Genomic DNA, 10,516 nt, shown 5'->3' with positions numbered 1-10,516 from the left:
TGCTACCTTACATATTGATAACTTCAATAGAAAAAACACTCTGCCACTTTCTAAACAACAATATACCTTTACATTGATTCTCAAATAACTTACATAGTCACTGAAAGGCCAATGAAAATCCAAATAACATTACAAGCGTAGTTGCTGACAGTAATTCTATATGTAGCTAATGGTTGACTCAACTGAAGTCTTCGTTGGTAAAATCAGCCGAAACCCCATCTGAAAAGTCAATCCAAGCAGCATCATCTGTAGCAGTAGGGCAGGTTGCTTTGTTGTGTCCAAGGGCACCATAACGGTTGCACCTTCTCCTTTGCACTGGCACACCCTCCCCTTTAGAACGTTTCCTCTTCTTTTGGGGCCTGCCAGGTATTACCTCATCTGTGGGAGGGTGAACCATGATGTTGTAACTTCCCCAATGCCACTGTTCTTTGCCCTTCAATGGTGTCCAATTCTCTTGATAGGTATCCATCATCGTTTCCTTTGAGTAACACGGTAGGAAGAAGTCATACACACAGAACTGACCATCGTCAATGGCCTTCATCGCATGGCTGCAAGGAATACCAACTTGTTGAAAAAAACCACATGTATAACATATATTTAGTAGGTCAACTGTATCATTGCGCCTTACGCTGGTAACCAAGTATATGTACTCACTAGCACTTATTGTAGTGAACAGCTAACTAACATAACAAGAGGAAATGATTACATCCTTAGCTGATTTCATCAGCTTTGTCTTCAGCTTCAAAGCCATGACCCGATAGTCATAAAAGTGCCTCATAATGTTCATTCAAATACCATTTAGCATAGATGCAATTGGCATAGCTAGCTCAGGCATAATCATCTTATTCCAACTCTCGATATGATTTGTATAACAAATTACATACCTTCTCATTTCAGCATAGGCAAATGACCACTATTCCTTAGGAATCTTTATTATTTTTCCGTAACCTTTACTATCACTACACCAAATGCGACACATGATTCTCACGAAGTCAGCTTTATCATAAGTTTCTGCTGTGGCCTTAACTCTCCTTTTGGTGTCTTCTTTGCTAACATTGTTAGATATATGTTGTGCACAAAAGCAATGGTACACATTTGGAAGGAATTTTGGCACGGCCAGGAGAATGCTTGTATGCCTATCTAATAATAGAACAAACTTATCTGTAGGGCCAACTACAACATCTCTGAGTTTCTGAATAAACCAATCCCAATGTTCATTGTCCTCTTTTGGGACTACACCAACTGCAATTGGAAAGTAATGAATACCAACCGGTTTATTCTGCACTCTAGGTTGTCCACCACCTTTTCTAGGAGTAACACTATCTACTTTAAATAACTTAGTACGAACTTTTTTGTTCTTTACACTAGGTTGTCCAGGACTTGATCTTTTAACTTGTCCTGCTCCCATACCACATGGTGTGATAACGATTGCTTCATTGATAACCCAAACTTTCATTGCTTTCGTTGGAGTCTTCTTCTGCTTCTTAATCATGTTCAAGTAGTCAGTTTCTTCATCGATTCTACAAGGGGACTTGTTCATCAAATACCTAACAGAAAAACCCAATCTCATGCGTAATGACACAGCTTCAACAAGACACATGAATCCTTCAAAGGGAGTATCCACATCAAACACTCTCAATTTCACCTCACCCCCTAGATACTTCATCACACCATGCTTGTCAGATTTCATCTCGCCATCATAATAAATAAGCATATCGAATGAACTTGCAAAAATACAAAGTTAGCACAATAAAAAGTAGGGGCTTTTAATAAAACGGCAATAAAGTTCTTTCATTTATTGTTCTACATTTATGACATTGTATAAATACCATCACTATGACAAAAAAATCAACATGGAAATGGTAAACAACCATGGAAACCTTATAAAAAAGCACTCACACTTCTACGTAAAACCACAAAGAAGTAAACCGAAACATAAACCTACGTAGAAACAAACCAACACTAAAGATAACTAAACAAACATCAAAACTAACCATTATCGAGGTTTGAGTTGTTTTCATCCATCAAAATCCTTAGAAAAATCGAAAAGGAGAAGACAAAGTAGAGGAACAAAAAAGAAGAACCCAGAGAAAAAAGTGTAGCTTTGGAGCTTTGTAAAAACTTTTTGAGGTTGGCACAAAAAACGAGGTAAATATTGTCTCGTCTATGAATTACAAAAAACAACGAAAGAGTTGCTAATAGTAGATCCATAAGTTGCTGCTTCCTGATTCCCACAATAGCTAAAGTCCGTTTTCATTTTTGCTGGGTTGAAATCCAATGGTCATTAATCGCTAGTACGTATCGCTAAGAGAATCTAACGGATAAATATTACTGTGCATGTCACATCAGAAGTACGCAAGGAGAGAGAGTGTGTTGCAAAGGAGAGAGTGTGGCAGGAGGAAAGAGAATTTTTTAAGGGAGGGCAAAAGGGTAAAAAAACCCGTTGAATTGGTGAAAATTAAAAGGTGTGGCCGGTTGGAGAACAATGTGTATTTATCATGGCCGAATCAAGCAATTACCCAAAACAAAATGTATGTTTTCTGACAAGTACTTAATGACTTGGTTTTCTTTTAGGATCTGATTTGAAGGGGTGAATCAAAAGAGATAACATCAAGATTGAGACGGAGAAAGAGAAATTGTGTTCACAGTGGAGAAAGTAAACAGCTTGTCCCAGCTGTTAAATGGAGGATATTTAAAAATGGGAACTATCTAGGATTCTTCATAGATAGACGAACAACTTATCCAGTGGTGAATGAAGCTCACAACGAAAGTTCAAAGTGAATACTAAAATGCCATTTGTGAATATTTACGGAATGTTTTGAAATGGAGAATACAGACAACCTGTGTTGCATTTTACTTGTTTACAAATAATTTATCATTTTTCTTCTTTATCAATCACAACAACTTGATACTTGTGGTTGCTCAGACAGCCAAGGGGTGGTCTTCAGCTTCTGGGTTGAACCCATATAAGAAATTCTAGTCATAACTCCTAACAATAGACTTCATGACCGCACCCACACCGCATTCTCTCTCAGTAACTATAAGTACCCTCCGTTCTCAAAAGTTCACTACAGCACACGTGTCCACACACCAGGTCGTATCTTCACAGCTCGTACATCACCAGGTCATACCACGCCACCAGGACATAACCACGACCCAAACTCAAGTCGTCCCAAATATCAAATACAGCCATACATAGAAACAAATGATCTACCGCGATCCTGAAGCTCAGTCAACGCACCAATCAAGGAAACATTTACTTTGTAACAGTATAAGTAATGACGAATCATCAAGATAGCACAAAATATAGATCTACACTTGACAACGGCCTGGAGCAAATAATGAAAGTCAGTTCAAACATCTATAAGTAGATAGAGATGAACTACGTAAGGTTGAATTCAAGTTCACCCAAGAAACTTGATACGTAGGCAACTCTTATCCCAAGAAAGAGTGCAGCCATTCCCTATTAACCTCAACATCAAGTCGTAGATACAAATCCACACCTCTACATTGGCGCCATCTGTCGGTTCATTTCCTTGAGAAAAACACCCACACTATTTTGTCAAGCCCACAAAACTGGTTAAAAAAAACCATCATGGAAGAACAACTAAAAGCTCTAGTAGATCAAGTAAAGTTTCTCCACGAATCATTTACCACGTTCCAGCAAGAGAACCAAGCTATGCGCGAACAAACCACCTCCAACACCAATAACTTGCCTCCAGACGTAATTGACAACAATGCAGTCACAACCCTCACTACAACCACCAATCAACAACTAGAGGACTTCGCCCAGCGGTTGGAGAAGTCAAGTGAAAAAGCCAGCGCAGTCCAGATCATACAGAAGATGCTCCAGTCATACAAAGCGTCACCATTCACCACAGAAGTCAAGGACAAGCAGCCTCCCACTGATTTTATCCAGCCAAAGTTCCCATTGTATGATGGTAGTGCGTGTCCAGGCCAGCATATAGCTCGTTTTAGCCAAATCTTGGTGCTCTACAGCGCCCCAGACTTTGACTACCTAAAATGTAAACTCTTTCTAGCCAGCTTGAAGGATGAAGCATTAGACTGGTTCTACACGCCAACTCTCGATTCAATCCACAACTTCAACAAGCTAGCTAAGACATTCGCAGCAGAGTTCGTCCACAACAGGAAGAAACAAGCCGACCTAGACTCGTTGTTCCAGCTGAAGTAAGCATACAACGAGACTATTTGCGCTTTCCTAGGACGTTTCAAAAAGGAATTGCTATCAATGGAGCTAGTCCTCAAGGACAGCTTTGCAACCTCGGCATTCACCAATGCCCTCCTAGACGACTCCGAACTAGTAGGGTCTCTCATGCTCAACAAGCTAGAACGCCTAGACGACCTGTACCACAGAGTCGACAAGTACATGAAGTACGAAGAATGGATGGCCCAGCTGAAAAGGCAAAGAAGTCCTCACAGTAAGTAACAAACGGGGACCCAAAGAAAGCAATCAGTACTCAGGTAATAACAAGGGCAACAACTCCCAGAAGCCATCGTACACCAAAAGAGAATTCTCCAACTTCTCCAGGATGCCAAGCCATATCCTGAAGAAGATATATACAACACTTTACTTCAAACCAAACATCAACAAGGTGATAGCAATACATGGACGTCCATACTGCCACTTCCACCAACTCCATCACCATAACACAGATGAATGTTGGAGCCTCAAGCACTACCTCCAAGACTTAGTCAAAAAGGAAAACTGAAAGAGTTCCTGCCAGAAAGTGACCTCAGGCATAAACTGAATGCCAACTGCAACAGAAGAAGGAGCCCTAGTAATGAACAACCTGCTCGTAGAAGGAGCAGAAGCAGAATAGCCCGACGATATAAATCTCTAAGTCGGTCGAGGCACAATAGAAGACAACATTCCTCCGATCACGACGAGGAAAAGGTAATCCACATGATTACAGACACATCCAACAAAGAGACCTCCGATCGTGAAAAGCACAGGCGTGTAGGAGCACTGCAAGAAATTTATCACCTATCCCACAAAGCTGAAGTGATCACTCCTGCCAGCTCTCAAACTACAACCGCAATATCATTTACCGAGGAAGATCTCGACAAGGTGTGCCTACCCCATAATGATGCTCTGGTAGTGCACGTCAAGATCAACGGATGGACATTCAAGTGGGTCCTAATCGATCCAAGTAGCTCCTGCAACATCCTTTTCTACCAAACATGCAAGGATATGCACCTACCAAACTCGGTGATGATAGAGTCAAATGCGCCACTCTACAGGTTCAATGGAGATAGCATAGATGCCATTGGAGACGTCATCATACCAGTCTCCATTGGAGAAAAAGAGGACATGGTTAAGACCTCAACACGCTTTAGTGTGATTGATGTCAAGTTATCATACACTGCCATCTTAGGACGCAGGTGGATTCACAATATCCAAGTAGTTCCATCAACCTTACACCAAGTCCTGCGGTTCCTCGGACCTCGAGGCATCATGGAGCTTAGAAGCAACCAACTAGAAGCTCATCGATGCAATCAAGTAAGCGCAACAACCAAGGCCAAAACTCAGGTCGTACAGACAAAAGACATCCTAAAGTTGCAAGATCCTTAAGCTTCCAACCCTCCAGCATCAGCAACAGACAAGCTCAAAGAAAAATAAGCACAAGTCGAACCTGGAGAGAAAGTCAATTTTGGGCACAAATGATGACCCAAAATTTGTTTATGTAGGGGCTGATTTAGACCCCAAGCTCAAGGAGCAACTTGTCAATTTTCTATCTCTCAATAAAGATATTTTTGCTTCGTCATATATCGATATGCCAGAAATCGACCCTCAGGTCGCTTGCCACAAATTAAATGTAGATCCAACTATAAAGCCTATCAAATAACGACCTAGAAAACTAGCACTCAAATTTCAAAAAGCCATTAATGAAGAGATAGAAAAGCTCAAAAAGGTTGGATTCATCAGAGAGGTCGAGTACCCGACTTGGTTAGCTAACATTGTAACCATTCCTAAGAAAAATGGTCAGGTACGACTTTGCACTAACGTTAACAAGCATTGCCCAAAGGACAACTTCCCCCTACCCAGGATTGACATACTGGTAGATCAAACTTGCGGTCATGAACTTTTATTATTTATAGACGCATATAGCGGATACAATCAGATACCACTTGCAGAAGAAGACAAGGAAAAAACGTCCTTCATAACCGAAAGGAACGTTCTGCTACAACGTCCTACCATTCAGGTTGAAGAATGCCGGTGCGACCTACCAGAGACTTGTCATAAAAATGTTCAAAGACTTGCTGGGCGACACTATGGAAGTCTACATAGGTGGCATGGTAGTCAAAAGTGCAAAGGCTAATGACCACATTTCTCACCTGTAAGAAGCCTTTGAAAGATTGCGCAAAAACAAGATGAAGCTTAACCCAGCAAAGTGTGTATTTGGGGTAGCCTCAGGGAATTCTTAGGATACCTCGTTTCAAAAAAATGCATTGAAGCAAACCTAGAACAAATACGAGCTCTCCTTGAAATGCCAGACCAACTTCCAAACAACAAATTCGCAAGCTATCTGGCATGGTTTCAGCCCTCAACAGATTCATCTCACATGCATCTGACAAATGCAGACTATTCTTGCAAATACTAAAGAACGGCGCAACATTCACATGGACAAACGAATGTCATAAAGCATTCAACGACCTGACCACCTATCAACTCTGCCTATCCTGTCTAAACTAAATGAAGGAGAAACACTGGGGCTTTACCTTGCGACTACCAATTTTGCTATCAGCTCGGTCCTCTTTCGCGAAAGCGAAGGAATCGAAAAACCAGTATATTTTACCAGCAAGACATTGGCAGATTCAGAAAAGCATTACTCTCCAATTGAGAAAACAATGTTATCATTGTTATACTCTGCTCGCAAGTTTCGTCCATACTTCCAGGCTCATGACATCAAGGTCTTAACAGATGTACCCATCAAGCAAGTCTTGAATTCCTCCAACAAAACAGCCTGCATGGCTAAATGAATTGAAGAACTCGGAGAACATCACATCGAATATTTTCCCAAAACGTCTCGCAAAGGTCAGGTCGTTGCTAACTTCCCCGTTGAAGATATCAACTGGGAACCCGAGCCCATTACTTCAGTCCAACAACCAACCACCCCAGACATATGGCACATCTACGTAGATGGAGCTTGCAACAACAACGGTAGTGGACTGGGGGCTGTGTTAACTTCACCGAAAGAACCCAGCTACACAAATCAATCAAGATTGATTTTGCAACATCCAACAACGAAGTGGAATATGAGGCGTTAATCACAGGCCTCCGCATGACATAATAATTACAAGTCTAAAAGCTCAAAGATTATAGTGACTCGCAACTATTTGTCAAATAGATCACCAAAGAGTATGTGACAAATGGAGCAAACTTAGCCAAGTACGCTCAGGTCGTCAATAATATCATCAGCTCGTTCACAATATTCTCCTTGGAACACATTTCCCGAGAGGATAACAAACATGCAGACATCTTGGCTTTTTTAGCCTAAAACCCAAGATGCTTGTCCCAGTACAGTTTACATTGACATCCTAGAGAGGCCCGCCTACCAACATGAAAGTGTCAACAGTCTCACGAACTTCCAGCCCTCATCCGAAGAAGAGATCACTCAATCTTGGATAGGCCCATTTCTAAAATTTACCTTACATGGCGAGCTCCCAGCAGAGGCAAGGAATGCTCGTGTCATACAATTTCGAGCTCCCCGATACACCGTGATCAACGGATGATTGCTCCGTAAATCTGCAGGAGGACCCCACCTACGGTGCATAACTCCACGCGAAGGCCAACTCATCTTCGACAAAATTCACAAAGGCGAATGTGCCAACCATACAGGAGCAAGATCTTTGGCTCATAAAGCAATTGCCCAAGGGTATTATTAGTTAGGCATGCACATCGAGGCAAAAAAGTATGTTCTCAAATGCCACCAATGTCAAACATTTGACCATAACCACCTAAGTCCAGCATGGGAGTTGATTAACATAGCCAGCCCATGGCCTTTTCATATGTGGGGGCTAGATATCATGGGACCATTTATCCCATAAACGAAAACAGGACTCAAATATGTCCTTGCAGCCACAAATTACTTCACCAAATGGGTTGAGGCAATCCCATTTATTCAAGTCAAGGAAGTCCACAACATCAACTTCATATGAACCAATATCATCACAAGATTTGGTCTACCCTACACCCTCATCATGGACAACGGAACCCAATTTGCCGGCACACAAGTCAAGACATTCTTACAAAAGTGGCGCATCACTCAAGCATTTTCTACACCTAGATATGCACAAAGTAATGGCCAAGCAGAGGCCACAAACAAATCCATCAAAGAGAATCTCCAAAAGAAGTTGGAGAGCAAGAAAAGCCAATGGCTAGAATAACTCGAGAACATCTTATGGGCATTCAGAACAACATCCCGAGCCAATACCAACAAGTTTCCTTTCACAATTTGCTTCGAAACAAAAGCAATATTAACATCATAACTTACAATCACAACTACACGTTGTGACATCGTCGAATTAGGAGAAAACGACAATATCTTATCCAAAGAAGTTGACCTCCTAGAAGAGCACAGGGAAACTGCTGCGATATCCCTAGCTCGGTACCACTAAACCATCCAACGATCTTACAACAAGAAGGTCGTCCCAAGATCTTTCCAAGCTGGCGACCTAGTCCTCAAAAAGACCTTAACACCAGCCAAGCTTGACCCAACTTGGGAAGGCCCATACATAGTTCACAAAGTCGTCAGAAATGGAGCTTATTGGATCAAAACTTAGCTCGGTGATGTGCTTCCCCGACCTTGGAATACTGCTCTACTCAAATATTTTTACTAATAATTTTTCTCCAGATGTATCAATCAATATGAATAAAATTTCAACAGCATTTCGCGTATAAGTGTTCTCCTTGCATATATGAGTGCCACGCATCTTGCACTCGCTGCCCGATCTAGATATCAAAGTAACCGACCTAGCACTAACGCCAAGGTTAAGCATGACTTAACTATAATTACCATGCAAAGGTTAATTATCAATCAAATTCAATCCATAGTCTCCCAAAAGGACCGCAAATCAACTTAGCACTAATGTCAGTTAAGCACGACTCAACTATAATTACCATGTAAAGGTTAATTATCAATCAAATCCAATCCACGGTCCCCCAAAAGGACAGCAAATCAACTTAACACCAACGTTAGGGTTAAGCACGATTTAACTATAATTGCCATGCAAAGGCTAATTATCAGTCAAATCCAATCCAAGGTACCCCCAAAGGGACCACAAGTCAACTTAAGGCCTTTGAAAGGGTTAAGTTTGACTCAACTATAATTGCCACTCAAAGGCTAATTATCAGTAAAAATCAATAAGAAGTTCCCCCAAAAGGAACCACTCAATCAATCCACACACACCTAAGGACACGAAGAAACCTAGGTGCCAACTACGCACATCTATCAGATCGTGCAAAAATACTTACGACCTAAAAGCATCAGGCAATCTACCAAAATATGACAGGTCGTCGAGTCTACTACTATGCAGCACAGGTCGTCAAATAACAAAACAAAAAGCAAGGGAAGCAATCACATTCATGCAAAATTCACAAACAATCTCATTTCAAAACAAGTAAATAATTTAAATGCTTTACTTACTACAAATTTGGGTAGATACTAGAGGCCCCCAAGTTATCCTAGGAAAACGACCTCAATACCCCCATAAAAAATAGAAGTTATCAGTATCAACAACAAAAGAAAATATAGTTCAAAAACTTCATCCACCATCAAATATATTACAAAAAGGATAGATTAGTTGACACGAGCACTACAACAGAACATGTTTTTAGCAGCGCCATACCCCATCGCTAAAGGTGCCTTTGAGCGTGGCAAAAGATCTGTCGCAACGCACCGATGATGGCGTTGCAAAGCGCGCTAAAAAGTGCGTCTCAAAAACTCAAATGCAACGCCAAAAGTGGCGTGGCAAAAGTTCCTAGTTTGTTGCGACACCTATGGGCGCTGCTAATACACTAATTCCGTTGCTACTTCATTTATGAAAATTAAATTAATTACAAATTTATTTCAAACTATTTGCGGCGCTTGGCGTCGCAAAAGAGAGCTTGTAACAACTAGGATGGCGTTGCAAAAGTGATACCTTTAGCTGCACAACTAGGCGTCACAAAAGGCAACCTTTTGCTACACTATTTCCATTGCAGAAAGTTTGAATTTTTAGTCAGTACATTTGGTATGGCAACAGACGCGTCCATAAATTTAGCGACACACCAAGTGTGGCAAAAAGTGTCTACGTTACGGTAGAATTAAATCTTTTAGCTACACTAAAATTGTTGCGAATGATATAAATTCCAGAAAAGCACACGTTTTATTTGGGACGCATTTAGCATTACAAATGGTTCAATTCATGCATATACCTGTACATTTTCATTTACATAATCCTGCCCAAAACAATTTTTATAGAACACAGTAACCCTATAACAATTCACCACAAA

The 10,516-nt window shown here is 41.0% G+C and overlaps 1 non-coding gene across 1 annotated transcript; it reads right to left on the bottom strand.

Annotated features, from left to right (window-relative positions):
- Positions 1-2,914: 2,914 nt before the first annotated feature.
- Positions 2,915-3,018, bottom strand: LOC147509507 (small nucleolar RNA Z157/R69/R10). Its single transcript, XR_015219685.1, has one exon. It is a non-coding gene; the product is annotated as a small nucleolar RNA Z157/R69/R10 (small nucleolar RNA).
- Between the last annotated feature and the right edge of the window lie 7,498 nt (positions 3,019-10,516).

This window comes from Coptis chinensis, chromosome 3 (assembly GCF_015680905.1).
Source record: "Coptis chinensis isolate HL-2020 chromosome 3, ASM1568090v1, whole genome shotgun sequence".
NCBI lineage: Eukaryota > Viridiplantae > Streptophyta > Magnoliopsida > Ranunculales > Ranunculaceae > Coptis > Coptis chinensis.
The sequence above is the reverse complement of the archived record's forward strand: the minus strand, read 5'-3'. Positions and strand labels throughout refer to the sequence as shown.